Source organism: Mirounga leonina, unplaced genomic scaffold, assembly GCF_011800145.1.
Source record: "Mirounga leonina isolate KUSES-001 unplaced genomic scaffold, KU_Mleo_1.0 Mir_93, whole genome shotgun sequence".
NCBI lineage: Eukaryota > Metazoa > Chordata > Mammalia > Carnivora > Phocidae > Mirounga > Mirounga leonina.
The window spans coordinates 56,497,305-56,520,484 of NW_023270854.1; the positions used below are offsets into that span (position 1 = coordinate 56,497,305).

At 37.2% G+C, this 23,180-nt stretch overlaps 1 protein-coding gene and 1 pseudogene across 2 annotated transcripts in view; both read left to right on the forward strand.

Annotated features, from left to right (window-relative positions):
* Positions 1-23,180, forward strand: part of PTPRM (protein tyrosine phosphatase receptor type M) — an 806,716-nt gene that overhangs the window by 120,154 nt on the left and 663,382 nt on the right. The gene's annotated exons all lie outside the window — the stretch shown is intronic.
* Positions 566-678, forward strand: LOC118004817 (annotated as a pseudogene).

Here is a 23,180-nt window from a genome sequence, read left to right on the forward strand (position 1 = left end):
TTTCACTACTTTCTTTACAATTCCACTTGTATCAGAATTTTTTTGATAACTCTAAACATGCAGACATTGAAGGAGTCATATATTATGTTGATCTCATTTTACTCCCCTTGGGAGGTCCATGTGAATGGAGATCGCATATTAAGTGCACCGAGGGTCATGATCATCTAATTCATATACTGCAGATGGTGAATGGGAGAAAAATTTCTGGAGAAAAATATAAAACACTGAAACTCTCTTTTTAAATTTTTCATGCTGTTGTCTTTTTTTAAAATATAATTGACATACACTGTCCTGTTAACTTTCAGGTATACATCAGAGTGATTTGATGTTTTTATACATTATGAAATGGTCCCCCAAATAAGTCTAGTTATCATCTATCACCATACAAAGTCATTACAATATTATTGACTATATTTCCCATGCTGTACATTACATCCCTGTGACTTACTTATTTTGTGACTGGAAGTTTGTACTTCTTAATCCCCTTCACCTGTTTTGCCCACTCCCAAACCCCTACCCACTCTGGTAACCAATAGTTTGTGTCCTATATCTATGAGTCCGTTTCATCGCTTCTCGGCCTTTTGGCTAAGATCAAGTGTAGTATCTGTTCTTACCAGTTTAATATGAGTCCGTTTCTATTTAGTTTATTTTTGTTTTGCTTTTTAGATTGCACATATAAGTGAAATCATATGATACTTACTTTTTCTGACTTATTTCACTTAGCATAATATCCCCTAGGTCCAACCTAGAGGCAATATGGCAATATTTCATTCTTTTTTATGACTGAGTAGTATTCTACTGTATGTATATGTATATACATATATGCTGTATCCTCTTTATCCTTTCTTCTATTGATGGACACTTAGGTTGCTTCTATATCTTGGCTATTGTAAATAATGCTGCAGTGGATATAGGGCAGATATATTTCTTCGAATTGATGTTTTTATGTTCCTCAGATAAATACCCAGAATTGGAATTGCTGGCTCATATGGTAGTTCTATTTTAAAATTTTTTGAGGAAACTACATACTGTTTTTCATAGTAGCTATAACAATTTACATTCTCACCCACAGTGTACAAGGATTCCCTTTTTTCCACATCTTTGCTACCACTTGTTATTTCTTATCCTTTTGGTAATAGCCAATCTGATAGGTGTGAGGTGTTATCTTTGTGGTTTTGATTAGCATTTCCCTGATGAGTAGTGATGTTGAGCATCTTTTCATGTGTCTGTTGGCCACCTGTATGCCTTTTTTGGGAAAAAAAATGTCTATTCGAGTCTTCTGCCCTTTTTTAAATCAAGTTGCTTATTTCTTTGGGTATTTAGTTGTGTAAGTTTTTTATATGCTTTGATATTAACCCCTTATCAGATGCATGATACGCAAATATCTTCTTCCATTCATTAGGTTGCCTTTTTGTCTTGTCGATAGTTTCTAACACTGTACAAAAGCTGGTGAGTTTGATATAATCCCTTTTGTTGCCCTTGCCTGAGGAAACCGGTCCAAAAAAAAATTGCTAAGATTGATGTCAAAGAGTTTACTGCTTGTGTTTTCTTCTAGTTTTATGGTTTCAGGTCTTATATTCAAGCCTTTAATCCATTTTGAATTTATATTTGTATATGGTGTATGATAGTGGTCCAGTTCTTTTGCATGTAACTGTTGAGTTTTCCTAGCATCATTTATTAAAGGTACCATTCCCCCATCATATATTCTTGCCTCTTTTGTCATAGATTAATTGGCTATATATGCACAGGTTTATTTCTGGGTTCTCTGTTCTCTTCTATTGATCAATGTGTCTGTTTTTGTGCCATTGCCATACTGTTTTGATGACTCTAGCTTTATAGTATAGATTGAAATCAGGGAGCATGATACCTTCTGCCTTGTTCTTCTTTTTCAAGATTGCTTTGGTTATTTGGGGCCTTTTGTGATCCCATACAAATCTTAGTATTCTTTAGTTTAGTTCTGAGAAGAATGCCATTGGTATTTGGATGGGGATCACATTGAATATATGGATTGCTTTGTATAGTATGGACATTTTAATAATACTAATTCTTATCTGAGCATGAAATATCTTTCCATTTATTTGTGTTGTCTTCAATTTCTTTCAAGGATATTATATAGTTTTCAGAGTACAGGTCTTTCACCTCCTTGGTCAAATTTATTCCTAGGTATTTTATTCCTTTTGATGCAATTATAAATGGGATTTTAAAAATTTCTCTGATAGCTCATTATTAGTGTATGGAAACACAACCCATTGCTCTATGTTAATGCTGTGTCCTGTGACTTTACTGGATTTGTTTATTAATTTGAATAGTTTTTTTGGTAGTCTTTAGGATTTTCTTTATGTAGTATCATGACATCTGCAAATAGTGCCATTTTATTTCTTCCTTTCCCATTTGGGTGCCTCTTATTTATTTTTCTTGGTTAATTGCTGTGGCTAGGACTTACAGTACGATACTGAATAAAAATGGTGAGAGTGGACATCCTTGTCTTACTCCTAGTCTTAGAGAAAAAGCTTTCAGCTTTTACCATGGAGCATGATGTTAACTGTCATGCTGTCATCTCCTTTAAGCATAAAATACTACTTGGTAATTCTTAGATAGTGTGAACAAAATATAAAGATCATAGAAACTCTCCTAATTATAGGTAAGTAATTAATGTGGTGTAGATTTTCACTAACTAGGTTTACTTGAATCAGGCTTAAATAAGCCAGTGTGTTATTAATTTAACCTGTGTGTGTGTGTGTGTGTGTGTGTGTGTGTGTATGGTAAGCTTCTGGGAGAACTGATCATTGAGAAATAATAGATTTTAAAAAGAGACTGGCAAATTGAAAGAAAATTGGTATAATTTTTAGAGGGAGAAAAATTGTTTCTCCTATTCATTCCACTGATGGACCCAGCAGGATTGAATTCAGTGGGATTCAGAAAGTACTTACATTTGGCTGTCTCTGCTATTGTTGATCAGACACTGACCAGTTTCCATTTTTTATTCTTACTGTAGTTTTATTTGAATAATTCATAAGCACAAGTTATGAAATGATACAACCCTCAAATGACACAGTCAAATCTATAAGTTAATAATATGCTGAGATATTTTGCAACTGAAGCCACAAGTTAATAATGTCCTGAGATTTTTTAAAGTTTACTTGCTAATAAGTGAATGTATCTTTAATGTTGAATTTTTATTCTGTTCTATTTTTAGATTTAAAATCTAGGTTTTCAAAATTATAAATGCTGTATAATTTAAACTGATTTTGAATCCTTGAAGATACTTTTGTTTTTTTGTTATACTTCGATATAAATTTAACAAGCGTGTAATATTCAGTATATTAAGAATACAAGAGGCTTGATCTGAAACGCCAGACTTCTAGTGTATGAAGCTGAAATTAGTTTCTCAGTTCACATTTAACACTGACTAAACAGTTATTTCTTCAATGCTTATAATCGGCAGGCCATTTTGTTAGGTACTATGAGGAATAATGAATTAGACTGATATTCTGTTCTTATGTAGCTTGCACCCTGGCATGTGAGATGGACTAAGTGTTAAGCTTTTGTAATTTAAATTAATAGATTCCAGAAAAGAGTTAAAGATGCATTCACTCAGGGCGCCTGGGTGGCTCAGTCAGTTAAGTGTCTGCCTTTGGCTCAGGTCATGATCCCAGTGTCCTGGGATGGAGCCCTGCATCTGGAGCCTGCTTCTCCCTCTCCTCTGCCTGCGCTCCCCTTGTTTGTACTCTCTCTCTCTGCAAATAAATAAAATTGTTTAAAAAAAGATACATTCACTCACTGAACACACCTAATGAGGATTTATTAGGTGTAAGCACTGTATTAGACATACAGTAATCATATAAAGGCTCTAAGTGTTGAGAAAATGAGAGATGATGAGGAAGGGTCCCTGGAGACAAAGATGGGTGACCTGAGGTGCACTCATCTCTTGGGGACTCTGTGGAGGGTGTGGGTGTGGGAAAGATGCCAAATTCCAGGGTGCACGGACTGTAGTAGCCAACTGGGGGGCAAGATAGCTGGGGTGGGAGGAACACAGAGGACAAGGAAGTTGTAAGGTATGCTTGGGTATGGAATGCCTAACGAAGCCTGGAGAGGTATTCAGAAAGGTTGCTTTGGGTCATGTTTTGGAAGAAAGCAAAGGAAATGTTATGGTAAGGAATTTAGACTTTAAAGGCAATGAGGAGCCACTGGAAGCTTTCGAGCAGTGACTTGATCTGAGTAAGATCAGTCTGAAAACAGACTGGACCAGGGAATTGATGCGTTGAAGAGAAGTTAAACAAGAAGGAGCTGAATAGCATATGTACCTGAGCTCTGGGCGGTGTGACCTCTGACCATGGAAGATTGGACTCCCGGGGCTGGCAGGAGGTCTCCTGCTCAGCCACATTGAGTGCCTGTGCCCACCAGTGCTGCGCCACCCATATCCACATGGCCCTTGGAGCTGCGGGAGCAACCTCCTCCCACCCTACCTATCCCTGTCTTTGAAGCAGCTTTTGGGTTTTTTCCTCACCTGGGAAAACTGCTAGTCTCCTTATACATAGGAAATATTCCACAAACACTTATAAACTCCACATCCTCCCTACTCTGGCTCTACTTCTGACTTCCCATGCCCTTCTCCATTGACTTGATCTTAGATATGAAAATACCCAGGAAGATCTCATCATTTTATAGATTTTTTCTCCGGGCAGGTCTTCCAGAGTTATTTGTCCACCCCTTGGAACCTTGTGATTTCCTGGGTTGTAACCATGCCTCACCCAACTGGATGTTATGGAGTTCGTTTATATTAACTTATGTTTCGGGCTGCCTGACAGCACAGGAATGCCACCATCAGCAGTATGACCATCGTTTGCAGACTGCAAAGCCTTTTCTCGTAAATTATCCCCTTTGATTCTTCCCACACCCTACCTCTGGGGCAGGTGACACTACTGAGCTTAGCTGCGAGTTGACATAGCTGCCGTGAGAGACAGTGACATGCCTGAGGTCTCACAGTTAAGTGATGGGGTGGCAGTTTTTGTACAAAGTGCAAGAACCTGAGAGGTCATGGCAGAACTTCTGGAGCAGGAATGATGAAATACAAGCACACTTTTATTGCATTTGTAAGCACCAGGCTTTTGTGGAAGCACATGGTTTATGTGATCACCTCAGCTTCACAACAGTCCATACTATAGAGATAAGGAAACAATTTACCCTAGGGAAAAAGGTATCAGACCCTAGGCCTTCCTACAGCGTAGCCAACAATTTCGGCACATAGTGTGTGCCTTGCCGCATGCTCGGGAACACAAGCTGCTGTGGGTTGTTTCTTGGTAGTGGCGGGGAGCAGAGGGGCCTGGCACAGACCAGTAGCCCTGTTGTGTACTATTCCTACAGGAGGGAGTCCAGGGAGCAGTACACACGTGAACTTGAAATTTAACCATGATCTCCTGAAAACTTTACAGACAGATGTCAGAAAAGAAGCGATCAGCGATGCCTGCTGCATGAATCTACTCTCCTTGTCAGTTGACATCCCTGGCTTTATTCTTATTTATTACACTCATTAAAGTTGTAATTAGTAGCAAGTCCCTTTTAATTTTTTAAAAATAATTTTCTTAGTTCACATCAGTGCTTTATACTCAGTCAGTGTTTTTACTGAATAATGTGCCTTCCTCAAAAGGGCTTTTTTTACCCTTTACCCATTTACCTTGTAGGTGATAAATCATTATCCTTTATTATCATACCACAAAGAGCCCAATTAAATAATTGTCAAATGGCTCTATTTATATTATCTTTCACATTCAGGTACCTGAGGTGTATATACTGTAGGAAGAGATGACTGTACTGTTTGTCGGTCATGTATTGGCAGAAATCAGAGAAGGAGCCATGTGCCACAGTGGGTACAATCAAGACCTTTTATTAATAGCTATAGAAATTAATGTCATTCAGTAGCAAACCCTGAACTGTGACCGATGAACTCTATGTGACAGAAGCTACTGGAGGCCAGACATCTCTGCTACTGTTCCTCTCTGGAAATGCACATGCAAGTGGACATAGATTCACAGTGGCCTTCGGGTCACACAGGTGGCTCCCAGCGTGGAGCAGAAGGCTGCATTTCTGTAATTAATGTTAGCTCTTTGGAATGGTTTTTGTAGAAAAATCATGTTTGTAGGAAAAAACCTAACCGTGGTTAGGTTCTGAGGCTAGCTCCAAAACTCATTATTTAACCACTATGTTTTCTTCCATTGTTCTGCCTTATATATTATTTATATTATTACATTTAGTATCTTATATTACACCTGCTTTTATTTGTCTGTATTGCTTATTGGGCTGAGAGTTCCCTATGAGCAGGGATGGTTTGTCTCAGAAAGCGCTCAGGCCTATTCCTGAAACATATGATTCATTATGAAATTTTTTTTTTTAGTGAATGAAAGTATGACATAGTGTAAGTTCTAGTGAACTACATGTTTTCAAGAGACAAATCTGTTCAGAATTCCAAGTCTGAAAGTCACAAAATACTCCTGGAATAGGTAAATTGAAGATTATCTGCAAATATAGTTCAGTATTTTAAAATTATGGTTAACTAAACTTCATTAATTCTGACTGCCTTGATAACCTCTTCAGGAGAAGCCTAACATTTCTTCAGCTGCACAGTGATATGAAATGAAGGGTTAGTATTGGGGTTTGGGACTGGCCTTCTTCAACTCTGTAATTCTTTTCTAATCCAATGGGAAATTAAATTATGATTATATGTTCTTTGTTTTCTGGAATTTTAATGGAATGTGAATAATGCTATTTGTAATAGATTTCAAAAGCCTTATCCTATGACCCAGAAAGATATTTACCTTTTTTCACTTTGGGATGGATATTTCTTAGATGCTAGATCTGAATTAAATACTTTTAAAAAGATAATTTTTAATATAAATGTTTTGATTGTACAGTTTCGTATTTTTAAGACCTTTACTTCAGCCAGCTTCCATATAGGGGAAAATAGGAAAGTCAGAGTACTTTTATTTTGATTGATTGATTTATTTTTAAAAGATTTTGTTCAGAGAGAGAGAGCATGTGGGAGTGGGGGAAGGGCAGAGAGAGAGAGAGAAGGAGAGAGAGAATCCCTAGAGGACTCTGCACTGAGCAGGGAGACCCACACAGGGCTCAAGGCCACAACCCCGAGATCATGACCTGAGCCGAAATCAAGAGTCAGACACTCAACCAACTGAGCCACCCAGTTGCCCTTAGAGTGCTTTTTTTATTTGGAAATATTGGAAGCAAAATTTTTAAATTTTTTGTAGTGAACATATGGGAACAATATGGATATTTTTGAACAGTGCTTTAAATAAGAACTTGAATTGGGTTATGTGTTTATATTTTGAAATTTAAATTTCTGTTAGACTGGATCCCTTTCTGGCTGCAGCCCCTTGAGAAGAGATTGTGTCTTAGTTTTCTTTTTATCCAAAGTGAGTTTCATAGAGCCGGGCACATAATAAGAACTATTGATGTTTATAGAATGAATGAATTATGAAAAATTGACTCAGGCATGTTAAAGTCCACATTACATATTATTTTGCCTTCTCTTTCTGGGAAACTATACCTCATGTAGTTCCAGCCTTATATCAAAATCTATGGTAGTGCTTTTGATCAAGCCTAAGAAGTATTAAATAGCTTCAAAAAGTTAGAGTGTGGATAGCAGAATGTTTTAATGGGAGTAGAAAATGTATTTCTATAATGACATTATTAAGGACCACCAACATTTTCGTTTTGAAACATTATGTGGAAACAGTTGGGTAATTAGAAACTTTTAAGTGATTGGGAAGCCAACCATGATTATCTTTGGGTTTCATGGATGAGTGTCATTAGTCATAAAGCCCCATCTTCCTTATTTTTGCTGGTTAAAACTAAATTATCTTTGGTTTTCTAATCATGCCAGGAGCATGCTATCCCTTTGTCCACCAAAAGACGTGGATTACCTGATGATTGGAGAGAAATGCTGTGATTCTCTAGAAATGACATTATTGTATAGTATACGTGCATGAGAGACTTGGATGGGAGGAGGTGTATTAATCCTTCCTCAATTAACTTTTTAGCGAGAAATCGTGAAAGTTACAGAGGAATAGGAAGAAAAAAGATTTCCTGGAATCAGTTTGCTTATATTTTGGAAGTAGTTTTTTGGGGCATTGAGTTCACACCAGTATCTTATCAAATATACATTGCCCAGAATGAGTATAAATACCGTAGGTGCTCACTCCAAAGATGACTGTGTTGGCAGGCTGACATGGGCTACAGATTAGCTTGCCTTGGCCTTGACATTGCTCCTTTTATTCTTAGGTGAGGGAAACTAGTGATTTCCAAGAATGTGTTTTTATAAATATTTTAATAACTAACAGTGGAGGGGTTAGTACTTGCTGAGCACCCCACCTGCATGATATATTCCAATTCCTACTCCACTTTGGCATCTGCCTCAGTTGTTGGGAATAGCTTGTCCACAGTCCCACAGCTAATATGTGACAGAACTAGGATTGGTAGCCAGGCAGTCTGATCCTAACCTTCCTACTATTTTGTAATGCCCTCCTGTTCTAGAAATATTAAAAGGCTGATGAACAGAAATAAAACAGAAACACCTGCTACATCTGTCCAACATTTAACTTAATCCACTCCTTCTGCCAAAAAATTGTATTGACTCTCTTATCATGTGTGATGCTGTGTGGAAAATATGAAGACAAATCCCCCACAGGCTCATGGTTCAGGGAGAGACTAGGGTATAATAGAGGTCATCTAGAATATCAGTAAAGAACTCTAATTCAAAGTGGAAAATAGGTGCCTTTTAAAGGTATAGGGAGAGAGTAATTGCACCTAAGGAGAATCCAGGAAGGTGTCGCAGAGGAAGTGGCATTTGCACTGGGTTCTGGAAGGCTAGGTGCGCTATCACAGATGCAAACTAGGGCTGTGGGGGGTCAGAGGTGTGCCTAAAGGAGGTGGGACAAGTATGAATAAGTATAGGTAAGGGAGAGATGGGGCTGGTATTTTCAAAAATGGGAAGTGTAATTTGAAGTGTAGTGGGTCATAGCGATTTGGTGATGTCAGGACTTAGAAAGCCGCAGATGTCAAGTCGCTGTTCAGAGGCAGTGAAGTAACACAGAAAACCTTGGGGTTGAGTTGTTTTAGGCGTAACTGTTCTTTGCTGTGCCAGTCTAGTGATCAAGAGTGGCACAAGTGATCACCGAAGCCTGGTAGCTTGCTTCTGGGGGGTCTGGTTTTCCTCAGGCTTGTAATGACTCTTCTGTCCATTTCACTTTCCCTTTCTGTTGTCAGCTTCCCTTAAATTTGAGGACTCACCAGCCCCAGAGCATAGGAAGGGTATGCATTCTAGTCTTAATAAATTCCATATGTCTCATGTTTCTGTAGTCATTTTCCATTCTGTGAAATGTGGTGAGACATTACTGATGGTGGTTAATGACAGTTCTTCCTCATAAAAGAGAATGCTTTGGGAAACACTTTGATTTTGATCAGGTGTGGATAGTTAATAGAAGCAGGCATAGGAAACTCCCTTCCACAATGGTTTGAAGTATAAAGAGAAGGAACAGGATATAAGAACGTATTATGAAATGGTACATGAATGTGAAAAGTTTCAAAGGTCCGAATGTATACATTTGAGATAGTATTTTAAAAATTGAGGGCAAAAAACGGCTTAAAGAAAAAAGAAACAGCTTTCTTGAAGGCTTCCTGAGAGGGGCCCTGGGCTAAGTTTTTCCTAGACATTGTCTCATTTAATTCTGACTCTAGTCTTGAGCCGGAAGGGTTGTTGTTATCCCCATTTTGCTAAATGAGAAAACGGAAGGTTCAAGAGTTTGGTGGACTTGACCAGTGTGCTGGAAATGCTAACATGTGGCAGGGCGGGGGCTTGAACCCACATCCGCCTTATTCCAGAGGCTAGTGTTGTCTAGCTAACCTCCGCTATAGATGGGGAGTCAGAGCTCATCATGGCAGTGAAATCCCCTAGCAAGACATACAAACTGAAAATGAGTCCGAGGTCCTTCGAGGTATTCTTGATATAGAAAGGTAATTTTTCGGGCGCCTGGGTGGCTCAGTTGGTTAAGCGACTGCCTTCGGCTCAGGTCATGATCCTGGAGTCCCGGGATCGAGTCCCGCATCGGGCTCCCTGTTCAGCAGGGAGTCTGCTTCTCCCTCTGACCCTCCCCCCTCTCATGCTCTATCTCATTCTCTCTCTCAAATAAATAAATAAAATCTTTAAAAAAAAAAAAAGGTAATTTTTCAGTGTCAGATTGGTTTTGAGAATCCTTTGCCCCTTCCGGTTATTGGCTGTGTTTGCGTGAGTGCCGTGGCGCACGTGGCATGGGTCCCCGCAGCTGGTGGAGACAGGCTGCCACACAGTCCTTTGCACTAGGGCTCGATGCATAAGTCAATGGCACTTAATGCACAGAGGGGACGTGCGATGGCTGGTGGGCGGGTATGCTGCTTTGCAGTCACCTCTGAAAGGTTTGAGTGCATTCAGCACTACATGCTATGCAGTAGGTTTACAGCAATTTACTTGATATTTCTGTGCATCATCATGTAATTTTAAGAGTTAAAAATGTCCCTGTCTTTGGCATATAGTTATTTTCTACTTAGTTGGTATTCCTTGCTTGGATTTCATCTACCTTAAGGGGCTTTCCTATAGACTTAGCTACTCCTGCTCCGTCGGCTTCTGGAGAGTGGTGTCTGGTGCTACGCTGCTTATTAAGGTAGTTCAAGCAGCGTGGCTCACAATTTGTGGCCAACCTCCCATCCTGGTGCAGTTTTCTCTTTATACCTTCAGTGAAGCTAATGGGTTTTGACAGGAATATTGACATTGCTCTCATGATGGTTTGAGGGTAAGTAGATAAAAATGTTGCTTAAACTCCTTAATGTAAAATTAGTTCTTTATAAAAGTTCCTTTCTCGGTGCCTCAGTGACACTGACAGCCTTATTAATACTTTTCAATATTCTAATGTCAGCAGTCATTTAATATCAGCTTAATCATTTTAATGGTTAATGTTGGCTTTTCAGCATGATCATTTAATATCCCAGAAGATTGGGTTTATTATTCTTCACCAAGTAGATTCATTTTAAAGTCAAGAAAATTGCATTACTTGTAACATCAGACATACAAAGATTTTTCTTTAAATCAAGTCATTATTTTTATTTCTTAATAGGATCACAAAAAAGGCTTTTTTTGCAAATTAAGCCTTTAGAAAATGAAAACAATCTCAGGTTTTTTTCTGATTCTAACAATACTCTTAAAAGTTTAGCACACACATTTCAATTTAAATTTTCCTAGAAACAGGTTTTCAGAGTAGATGTCTTTTCATGTACAATAGCCTGTTTTATCTGTGCCACAGATAATCGTTTAAATCAGATTTATCACTTTCTTGGCATATTTTGAAATACCCTTACAAAGGAAATGTGTAAATGTTTCAATAGTGATAGACATACAAATGTACTGTGTAAGAATCATTGAAAACTTCTAACAGCATGTGTGTTTTTATGGTTACCAGTTCACACTGGTCATCCTATCACTGGGTCTTTGTTTTTGCACGTTTCTATGCAGAGCCCATTCATGGGGCTGTCTTTACTGTGCGGGCTTTATACTTATACAAACAAGGAATTGTAACAGCAGTATTTCATTGCTAAAGCTGAATGATGGCAGGCATAATTACTGAGACTAACATCTGGAGTGGTTTATTAAAGGGAAACCTGCTAAGATTGTTAGCATATACCAAACAGCATAATCCATATGTGCCATTTCATCACTATTGAATGTTGGGGTGTGTTAGGATGAAGGAAAATGAATAAAATCCAACAAAGGATCACAACTAACACATTATCTCTCCAGAGCTGATTTTAGTTTATCTCAATGGAGCCATTTGCTAGAGATTTTTAAGAACCTGAACATCACTCATCTGGAGGGTTTCTAAACATACAGGTACCTTGTTACTTGGTCTTCCCGGAATTAAAATGTACCCTTTCATTAAACTCCTGCCTCTTGTTTTATAAATGTTCTCCAAATTCTAAAATGAATGAAAGGTTATCATTTACAAATAAACAAAATTAGCAGATTTCAAGGGCCTACTACATGTTCAGTCTTACTGGAAACCTGGGACACATACTTAAGAAGGAATTTAATAGGAATCTTGTCCAGTAGGTGGGTGATAGAAGAGCACTTTGCCATAGTCAGATTTCTTGGAGTCATGACACTGACTTGCTGTTGACTCTTTTCATTGTAGGAGAACTCTGTATTTGACTAGAGGGTGTTAAGTTGGTGGGTTGGTCCTTCTCAAACTATAAGAGGTTCAATTCTTATGAATACTATAGTTCTAATAATCTGGCAAGTCACTTTGTTGAAATAGTAATGGAGAGGCTACCCTAATCTGGCACCGTAATGTCCTTGTTAGGCACTAGTAGAGGATATTATGCCCATCTTACATTCTGCACACGGGAATGGAAGGAGAGGACACGGATCTTCAAAAATCGTATTTGGATGGAGAAGAAATTGTTCCCCAGAAAATGCTCTCCGTTTTCCCTCCGTTCTAGTCACCATCAGGTGCCAAGGACTGAAAGAAAAGTGAGTAAGAATGTTGCCATCCTTTGGCTCTGCTGTAGTCAGAGTGACTGATTGTGTTAGTAAATAATATCTGCCAAGAGTTCGTAAGTTGTATGGTGGAGGTAGGTGTAAGTACAGAGGGAGCACTGTGGAAGAGATGAGTAGTTTAATGTGCTCGTTGGACAAACTTAGTCTACCACAACATCTCATCACCTCCCCTTGAAAACAACCACAGCAGATTCCCTCCCACACCACACATTCCTTCCCTCACCCTGTGCAGATATTCCCTTTACAACGTCTGCACTGAATACGGGTTCCTCTTTGCACAGAAGTCTTGCTGCTGCTCTCACCTCCCCCCAGTCTCTCTTCTCTAGCACCCTAGGGCTGTTGCCTCAGGGCAGCCCCCTTCCTAGCTGGGCCTTCAAAGTGGGCTCTGACTGGTCTTTTGCTGTCAGTCTCCTTTGTTCCACGCCATCTGCCATCTTGCTCTCATCCATGCAGTGCACACGTCTCCCCTTCCATAAAAGCTAGGCTTCTTGGGAAGACCCCCATGGCCTTCTGCCATTCTTCCCACGTTCTCACAGCAGGCTGTGACGTTCGCTCTTCTGTGGCTTTCCCTCTGCCTTTTATTCCATCCAGAGGGCTCTTCCCCCTTTGTCTGGTGAATTCCTTGTCAGCCTTCAAAATGAAGGTCAAGCCTTCACATTTTCGTTTCTAAGAGATGGAGCTGCTTCCTTCAGAGTCTGGTGCCCCTTCCATACCCCAGGGATGAACATATCCCATAGCATTTCAACTTTCTGCCTCCTGCGTACTCTGTGAGCTCCTCGAGGGTAAGGATTTGTCTAATTCAGCTGTGCATTCCCAGAGCTTCACACATTGTTGGTATACAACCAGTGTTTGTGGAGTAAAATGCCTGACTGAGGTGCTAATTGAACTTGCCCTTGAAGGAGTAAAATTTTTCAGTGATGAATACTGATTAATATGCATTCACCATTAGATAAACTTAGGCAGATCTCTCACTTTTAAAAAATGTGTTTTAGCAGAATAGATGTCCTGCGAGTATATTGAAAAGCAGGCTATGGATGAAGCCTGCAGAGGGAGATGGTACATTTGCCACTGTTGTGTTTCTGAGACATTATATGTCGATGTCTTAAATGCCTGCAGTTTAAAATAATCAGCTATACAACAGTGTTGGTTTGAAGCTTTTTACCCATTTCTTGGATATTTGGCTTATTTGATTTCCAGACATTCTTATTTCTGAATTGCTGTTTTGTAGCTTTGGAATGCACCAAACACCCTGCCTTGGTGGCTCCTGTGTGCACGTGGGCACACGTGTGTGCACACAGAAACACATCATACATATGTATGAAAGAATTTATAATCAGTAAAAGCATCTATAAACATTTTTATGTTTCTGAATTGTATATAACTCTGTCGCAGGAGCAGGTTGCTAAGATCCCCTGATCCCAGATGTCACCCTGAAGACAGAAGTACACCATTGGTAAATACACACAATTAAAGAGGCACTAAGTTAGGGCTTACAGCCTATGGTAATGGGGGCATCTGTGGTTGTTGTGGGCATTTTCCATACACAATACTGGACATCTTTTTCTGCCTTTTTTTCTTCTGCTTTCTTTCCCCTCTTTCCCTCTTCCCCTGCTCTTGCCTTTGCTCCTCTCTGCTAGTGGACCCCCTGCATATTGTTTATTGCTTCCTGGTGAGCTGATGGTTGAGAAGACTCTGGGTAAGCAGACAAGTCAGACCAGAAGCGATGCTGTCACATGATCTAACATGCAGAAGGACTTTATGAGCTCATTTATTGACTAATTATGGACTTATAGATCAATAGTTGTGGAATGTGGGAATGTGTCCAGAGCACTGATTCAGACTGTGTCTACCACTGAATTTTTGCTCTTGAAGTAGATTGGTGGAAGGGAGTTTATTTGCATTTTTTGGATTAATAGTGAATTCGAACATCAGCTATGATTTTTATTGTTCATTTGTATTCCTTCTTTTTAATATCTTTTGCCCATTTTTCTCTGTGGCTGCTTTGGTTTAAGTAACAGAAAGAGCATTAGGATTCCCAACAAAGGACTACTTACTTGGTATATCCCTTGTAGCTATAAGTAGCTAGTTCCATGAGATGGCTGGAGCAATATGTTGCTGGGATGGTTGAGAGTAAGACAGGGATTTTTGATTTTCTGAACATCCTGCTTATTGATGTTTAGAATTCAACTATGGAGCTGAGTTGGAAAATATCTCTATATTCTGTTTTTCCTGTGTCTTCTGAATATTAATGGTGTGTGTCCATCCTTACTCTTAAGTGGCCCTAGAGGTGATGTTTTGTTTACATGGTGTTTTGTTTTGCTTTGCTTTTTTCTGTAATACCTTTCCAGAGGCCTACCTTCTGGCTCAAATTACTCATTATCCTAATCCCAGGATTTTCCTGTTTTACCTAGTTCAATGCAGTAAACATCTTATAATTCAGAAAAATACATTATCCAGCGTCATGATAAAAGGAAGGATGTGTATAGCATGAGTACAATTTTCTTGGATGATTGTAACTTATTAAATACAAAATTTTGCATTTTAACCATTTTATGGGAAAAGTGCCTAAAATATATTATCTGTATCAGACTACTGACATCTTAGTTCCATCATTATTTTCTGATGGTATGTATGTAGAAGTGGAATTATTGAGTCGTGGAGTATGCATAAGCTTTGCTTCAGTAGACACAATGAAATAGTTTCTCAAGGTGATTGTGTCAATTTATAGTCCTTCAACAGTGTAAGAGTGTTTCGGTTTTTCTACATGCTCACCAACACTGGGTCTGTCATTTTTATTTTATACATTCTGGTGACTGTGTGGGTATGGTATTGTAACATTATGGTATGGTTTGCAATTTGTTGAAGACTAGGGAAGCTCATCACCTTTTCATATATTATTAGCCATTTGAATATCTTTGTGTGAAGGGTCTATTCAGTTTTTCTGCCCATATTTCCTTTGGATATCCTATCTTCTAAATCCTCATTTGTAGTTGTTTTTCTAAAGTCTGGACTTAAGTGCTTTGTTGGATATATTTAGTGAAAATGTATTTTTCCACTTGCTGTGTTTTAGTCTTATTCTCTTAATAAAGTTGTTTCTTTAATAGTTAACATTTTCTGTGGCCTGTTTAAGAATCTTTTGCCTATACCAAGGTGACTAAGATAGTCTCCTGTTTTCCTACAAATATGTTATGTTTCACCTTTATATTTTCAGCCCTTCTGGAGTTGATTTTTGTGAATTGTGTAATGTGAGGTCAATCTTCCTTTCTTCTATATCCAGTTGACCCAGCCGTGTTTATTGAAAAGACCATCCTTTTCCCCATTGCACTGAAGTGTCGTTGTTGTGATAAATCACTCTATTTTGCTGCCTTCATTGTGGGATACTGTAAGAACTTACAGAATTTTGTACACATCACAAGTTTATTCCTGAAAATGTGTAGGTTAGGATGTGCCATCAGAAGGAGTTGATGTGGAAGGTCCTTTATCTTTCTTTGCTAATATGAAAAAATAGGTAAAAATATTTTATAAAGATAAATATTTAACTGACATTGAAAATAAGGGAAGAAAATCTGTAGGTGCCAAGAATTAAGTAAGGATTCTTGGTGGTGAGAGGAACTGAATCCAAGATAACTGGACCAGATAAACCCTTTATGTGCTGGAGTTTTAATGCCATACAGAACTAAGTGAGTATATGAGCAAGAATTAGGCTTCCTGCAAACCCAACAGCCAGGAAAGGGTGATTTAGTTGGCACAATTCTGCCTGCTGGCTAAAGGATGAGACATAGAAGTTGAAGTCCTAGACAGTAGATGTAAGCAAGACCAGTTATGGGGTGTTAGATATCTGAGACTGTGCAGTGCATGCATTTGAATTCTTTTTTTAATCACTCTGGGGAAGGCCTGGACTAAGAAACCACCATAAAACCTGACCAAGTACTCTTTTATCACATTAGGCTAAGGTAAAGGCAACCATAGAATCATTCCGAAGGAATGCTTCTCAGACCCTAGAAGAAGATAATTTGTGGTAAAGATGGTAAAAATTTACAAAGCACTTCAGGTAGAAAGGGAGAATATTAAGGGCTTTCAAAGAGAATGGGCAGATTATGGACCAAAAGAAAATAAAAAGAGTGACTACCAACTTTTCATCAGTAATAATAGATTATGGAAGACAATGGAATTTAAAGTACTAGGAGAAAATTTGTTAACCTAGAATTTTATACCCAAATAAATGATCACTCAGGCTTAAGGATGAAATTAATACGTTTTTGACTTGAACAGAAATACAAGATCATTTTCAAAAGGAAACTACAAATAGGGAATGAATGCAAATAAATAATCAACCTTACTAATAATTACAGAGATAAAAATTAAAGCAACAATTATTACATAGTCAGTCTGTCCAATAGAGATAAAGGCCAATCATGTTGATAAGGCTTTAGGGACATACAACTGTCTCACATTTAGCTGATAACTTTACATTGCTTGCTACATTTTTAGACAACAAGACCGCAAAGACCTTAAAATTGTACAAGGTCTTTGAACCTGCAGTTTTACTTCAGGAATATATTCTAAGGAAGTTATTTATTTATTTATTTAGTATTTTTTTAAAGATTTTATGTATTTATTTGAGACAGAGAACACAAGTGGGGAAGAGGGCCAGAGGGAGAGGGAGAAGCAGAAGCCCCACTGAGCATGGAGCTTGATGCAGGGCTTGATCCCAGGACCCTGAGATCATAACCTGAGCCGAAGGCATATGCTTAACCGACTGAGCCACCCAGGCGTCCCCAGCCCTATTTTTAATAACTGCTAGCTATCCAAACGTCCATCTACACAGGATGGATAAATCAATTTAGCCATAAAATTTTCATCCCAGTGTTTTTAAGAACTCAGAGTTGAAAGTCAATGTCCAACATGGGATGATTATTAAATCTGTAATTATAGAATACTGTATATAGTTGCTAGAAACAACATTTCAGAAATATGTCAACTGGTATGAAAACATACATTAAAAAAATACACTAAATGAAGAAATTATAAAATGTGAATAGCAAGATCTCTTTTTATAAATGCAAAATATATTTGAAAATATATCAATATATCAGTATCTGTATATAGCTCAAAGTTTTAATAGTGGTTGTACTTGGGTTGTTCATATTGTGTGGTTTTAAAACAGTCTTCATTTGTCTAGGTTTTATTAGTTTTTCAAAGTTAGATTATGATTTTTTAGAAAGAAAAAAGAAATTTCACATTGGCAGAAACACAAAAAATATTGTGAGCGTTATAATGTAGTACTTAGCATACACAGCAGCTTGATGTACAGGTGATTGTCAGAGTCCAATCAACTGTGTCTGGTTCATAGTTTTTTCATTGACTATAAGGATTAAGATGAAGTTGTTTCTGCATTTTAAATCCCAGTAAACAATTTTAACTTTTTAAATTAAAGTTTCCTTAAAACCTCAAAGGATAAGGGGGCACTGTATTGATTATTCAGTATATAGAATGTATAAATGTTATTTATCTTATTTTGTTTAATAGTTCTTTATGATTCCCTGCTCCTGTAATTCCTTTTATAAATATATTTTTTTCTGTTTAGATAACTAAGGGACAGTGCTTTGGGCCCAGATCATCTGAGAATGACATACAGTGATCATCTGTTATAGGCATGAGGGTGTGAGAGATGTCAAGAATGAGGCAATAATGAGGGTTTGTGTGTGCCAATTTTTTTTTTCATTGAGATTTAAAAATAGCTTAAGAGAGGTGCCTGTTTCAAACAGAAGATAACTTTAAAAGGATTGGAAGCCAAGATTCTGATATGGAGGAACAGACTGTCCCAGTGGAACACAATGCAAACTAAACCCTTATTCTTGCCAAAAGGAAAGGTGGAAACAACTTTTTTAGATTAATTTTTAGATCATTGATATTTGGTGGCTCTTGGTGCCTGAATTCCTTTTGGAGATAATTGTGGAATCAGTTTTAAAAACCTACCTCATGTCTGAGAGAGCATTTATAATCTTATTCTAGGCAAATAGAAAACATTATTAATTACTTAAGGCACTATTCTTTTAACTTTGTATTATACAACTTAAAATCATGAAGGAAAGAAAAATATTTTATTAGTCACCTGCAGGCTCTTTTTAAATAACTTAGGGGAAATTTTCCTCTGGGTCTTTAAGCAAAATATAAATTGACATCCAGTGCCAGCTACCTAAAAAAAGACTGTGTAATTCTTTACAAGGTGTGTCCCACATTGACTTGTGTTAAATGTGGTTTAGAGAGAAACAGAAAAAGTGGAGTTCATATTTGATTGGGAACCCCAAAACTTGTCTGGCTCTACCAATAACTGGATATGTGGCTTAGAAAATCACTTACCTCCTTGAGTTCACTTTTTTTTCTCTATTATGTGAAAGGGTTGAATGTATTTGTAGGTGATCTTTAGAGTCCTTGCTACTACAGTATTCTGTTTGTGTGTTCAGACACAATGATCCCAAAAGTTGATACGCTATGTATTGACTTTTTCCAGCATTCTAGCAAGAATTACTTTAGCACTAGAATATTGCATAATATGCTATTTAAAAGTGTTTTCGATTATTTATACCCAACTGCTTTATTCAGGTTTTGAGTTGGCTTTCAGAAAAAACAGAAAGGTTTTTTAAAGAAAGTGAATATCTGGACTATAGAAATATAAAATTAAACAGGGGATTAAGAATATATATTTTTGGTGGGTATATCTGACTTTTATGATGTAATATTGAAAGCCTTAATTGTAACCAAATAATGTTTTCCAGTCTGTGTTTAACTATACATAAAACTCAGTGGACGATTCATAAAGAGTATAATTGACAGCTAGTAAAACCCTTGCAAAAATGAATCAGTTTTTAACTCATATTAAATTATCCTTTTCTAAAAGACTGAAAACTATAATCAAGTTCTTTCTGTGTAATTTACTATAGATTACTACTTTAAGAAAATAACATCTTTTGTTAAAAAGGCTTTTCTATTATTGGCTTATGGTGTCCCCTACTCCCACTGAATTAAAGCTTTCAACCTGCTGTTAGATGCCCTGAGCTTTTCACCTGAACATTTTTACAATGAGAGCATAATGAATGTTGAAACTGGTATAGATTATTTAAAATAAGCTTAGATTAGCTCTCTATTGCTGCTCTTGACCTCCAGAGAGAGAAAAGAAGCAAATCTCTTAGTACAGAGGTGGAATTGTTATTAAATGCTTCAAAGCTTAACTTTTAAGGATGAAGTATGTAGCTTCCCACTGATACTTTTTCTTTATTTCTTGGGTCCACTTATTAGATGAGCAAGTATGAATATTCTGACCGTTATAATGTGCTCATTGTGTACTATAAACACTATAAAACAATATCATTGATACGTTATATGGAAGAATTAGGAACTTAAAATTGCTCATTTGTGCATTTATCAAAAATAATACTAAACTTTATGGGTGAATATTCTGTAGATAGAGTGTTGTAAATGCAGCCAAGGTTTCTGCCTTCAGAGAGATTTTGGGATTATGGGCAAGATTTTTATTATGATTTTCTTTTTAGATGCTGAGGGCCTTTACCAAAATTCAGCACCCATTCCTGATTAAAAAAAAAACAACAACACTCAAAAAAAAAAGACCCCACCACTCAATAAAATATGAATTGGTAAATCATTCTGTAACATTAGCTAAAACATTTAGACTGCAGAAATAGGGTCAGCATCTTACTCAATGTTGAAATATGAGGCTCATTCCAACTAGCCCCCCAAAAGACAAGGGTAACAGCATCTTCACCTCTGTTTAACTTTATATTGGAGGGGGTAGTCAATGAAAGCAGACAGGAAAGGTAATTAGAGGCAAAAGAATTGGATGACAGGGAGTGGGGACTATATCTTTGCAGGTGATTCCTGGAAAATCTAAATGAATAGATGAGGAAACTAACACAAACAATAAAGAATTCAGTAAGGTACCAGGATATAACATTAGCTTACAACAGTCAAACATTAACCAACCAGAAGATAAAATGGTAGAGAAAATCCTATTTATGACAGCAATGACAATAACAACAGGAAACTAAAATACTTGGAAGTAAAATTAAGTGTACATATACAAAATCTATATAAGAAAATTCCAGGACGCCTGGGTGGCTCAGTTGGTTAAGCATCTGCCTTAGGCTCAGGTCAGGATCCTGGAGTCCCTGGATCGAGTCCCGCCTCGGGCTCCCTTCTCGGCAGGGAGTCTGCTTCTCCCTCTGACCCTATCCCCTCTCATGTGCTCTCTCTCATTCTCTCTCTCTCAAATAAATAAAATCTTAAAAAAAAAAAAAAAGAAAATTCCAAACCTTTCCTGGAAGGTCCAAAATAGCTTTGAACAAATGGGTCATCATAACCTGTTCTTGGGTTGGATGGCTCAACATGATAAAGATGTTATTTATCTTTAGGTTATTAATAAATTGAATGCAACCAGTAAAAGTGATGGATTTTTACTCCCAAGCTTGACAGTTTGATTCTCATGTTCATATAGAAAATAAACATGCAAGAATATCTAGAAAAACCTGAAAGAGGAGTCACGGGTAGTTTGTGTTTTCTGATTTTCACAGAGCCTCAGTAATGAAATAGTGTGATGCTAACACATAAGTTGGCCACTGGTAGGAAAATCCAGAAATAGACCCAAGGACATATAGAAATTCAGTATAATGAAAGGGGATTCTCAGATCAGTGGGAAAAGATAGACTTTTAAAAAAATAGTAGTTTTTATTTATTTTGTTTTATTTTTGATAGTGGTAAAATGCACATAAAATTTACCATCTTAACCATTTTTATGTATGCAATTCAGTAGTGTAAAGTACACTCACATTGTTGTGCAACCAATCTCTAGAACTCTTTCATCTTGCAAAGCTGAAACTCTATACCCATTTAGCAACATCTCTTCATCCCCCAACTCTAGCCTCTGGCAACCACCATTTTTCTTTCTGTCTCCATGAATTTGACTACTCTATGTACCTTATATAAGTGGAATCATTCAGTATTTGTCTTTTTGTGACTGGCTTACTTCACTTAGCATAATGGCCTCAAGGTTCATTCATGTTGTAGTGTATATCAGAATTCCTTCCTTTTTTATGGCTGAATATTATTCTATTGTATGTATAGACTACATTTTGTTTATTCATCCATCTATGGACACGTGGGTTGCTTCTACTCTTTGGCTATTGTGAATAATGCTGCAATGAACATGGGTGAAAAAAATTTCTTTGAAACCCTGATTTCAATTTTTTGGGGGGTGTATACATTTTACATTCCCACCAGTAGTGGATCAAGGTTGTGGTTTCTCTACCTTGTCACTGGTACTTACTACTATTTTTTTTTTTTCAATAGTAGCTATCCTAATTGGCATGAGATAGCAACTTATTGTGGTTTTGATTTAGGTTTTCTAATAATGAGAGATGTTGAGCATCTTTTCATGTGCTTATTGACCATTTGTATATTTTCTTTGGAGAAATGTCTATCCAAGTCATTTATTCAGGGTTTTGTTGTTGTTATTGTTATTGAGTTGTATATGTTCTTCATATATTCTGTATATTAACCCTGTATGGATCCCTGATTTGTAAATATTTTTTCCCATTTGGTAGGTTGCTTTTTCATTCTGTTGCTTGTGCCTTGATGCACAGAAGTTTTAAATTTTGAAGTAGTCTAGTTTCTTTTGTTGCCTGTGCTTTCGGTGTCATATCCAAGAAATCACTGCCAAATGTGATGTCATGAAACTTTTCTATAAGTTTTCTTTTCTATAAGGTTTTCTTTTAGGAGTTTTATAGTTTAATTTTTATGTTTAGGTCTTTGATCCATTTCTAGTGAATTTTTGTATATGGTGTAAGGTAAGGGTCCAACTTGATTCTCTTTTGCATCTGGAAATACAGTTTTCCCAGTATTATTTGTTGAAAAGACAGTCCTTTCCCCATTGAATGGTCTTGTCACCTTTGCCAAAAATCATTTGATCATATATGTGAAGGTTTATTTCTAGGCTGTCTATTCTATTCCATTGTTCTATTGAATGTTATTTTTTTGAGTAGTTTAGGTTTATAGAAAAAGATGAGAAAAAAGTACAGAGTGCCCATATACCCTCTCTCCCACTAGGATTCCTTATTTTTAACATTCTTGCATTAGTGCAATTGCAACATTTGTTGCATTTGATGAGCCAATATTGATAGATTACTATTAACTTAAGTCCATAGGTTGCATTAAGATTGACTCCTTGTGTTGTATATTCTATAGGTTTTATAGGTTTTGACAAATGCATAATGACATGAGTCCTTCATAACAGTATCATATAGAATAATAGTTTCTGGGCCCTAAAAATCTCCTGTTCTCTACCTATTTATCCCTCTCTTCCCTACTTCCTCCCTGGCAACACCTCGTTTTTGTCATCTCCATAGTTTTTTCTTCTGTAGAATGTCATATAGTTGGAATCATATAGTATGTAGCCTTTTCAGATTGGCTTGTTTCATTTAGCAGTATGCAGTTGAAGTTTCTCCATGTCTTTTGGTGGTTTGATAGTTCATTTCTTTTTATTGGAAAAGATAGATTTTTAATAAGTGGTATTGTG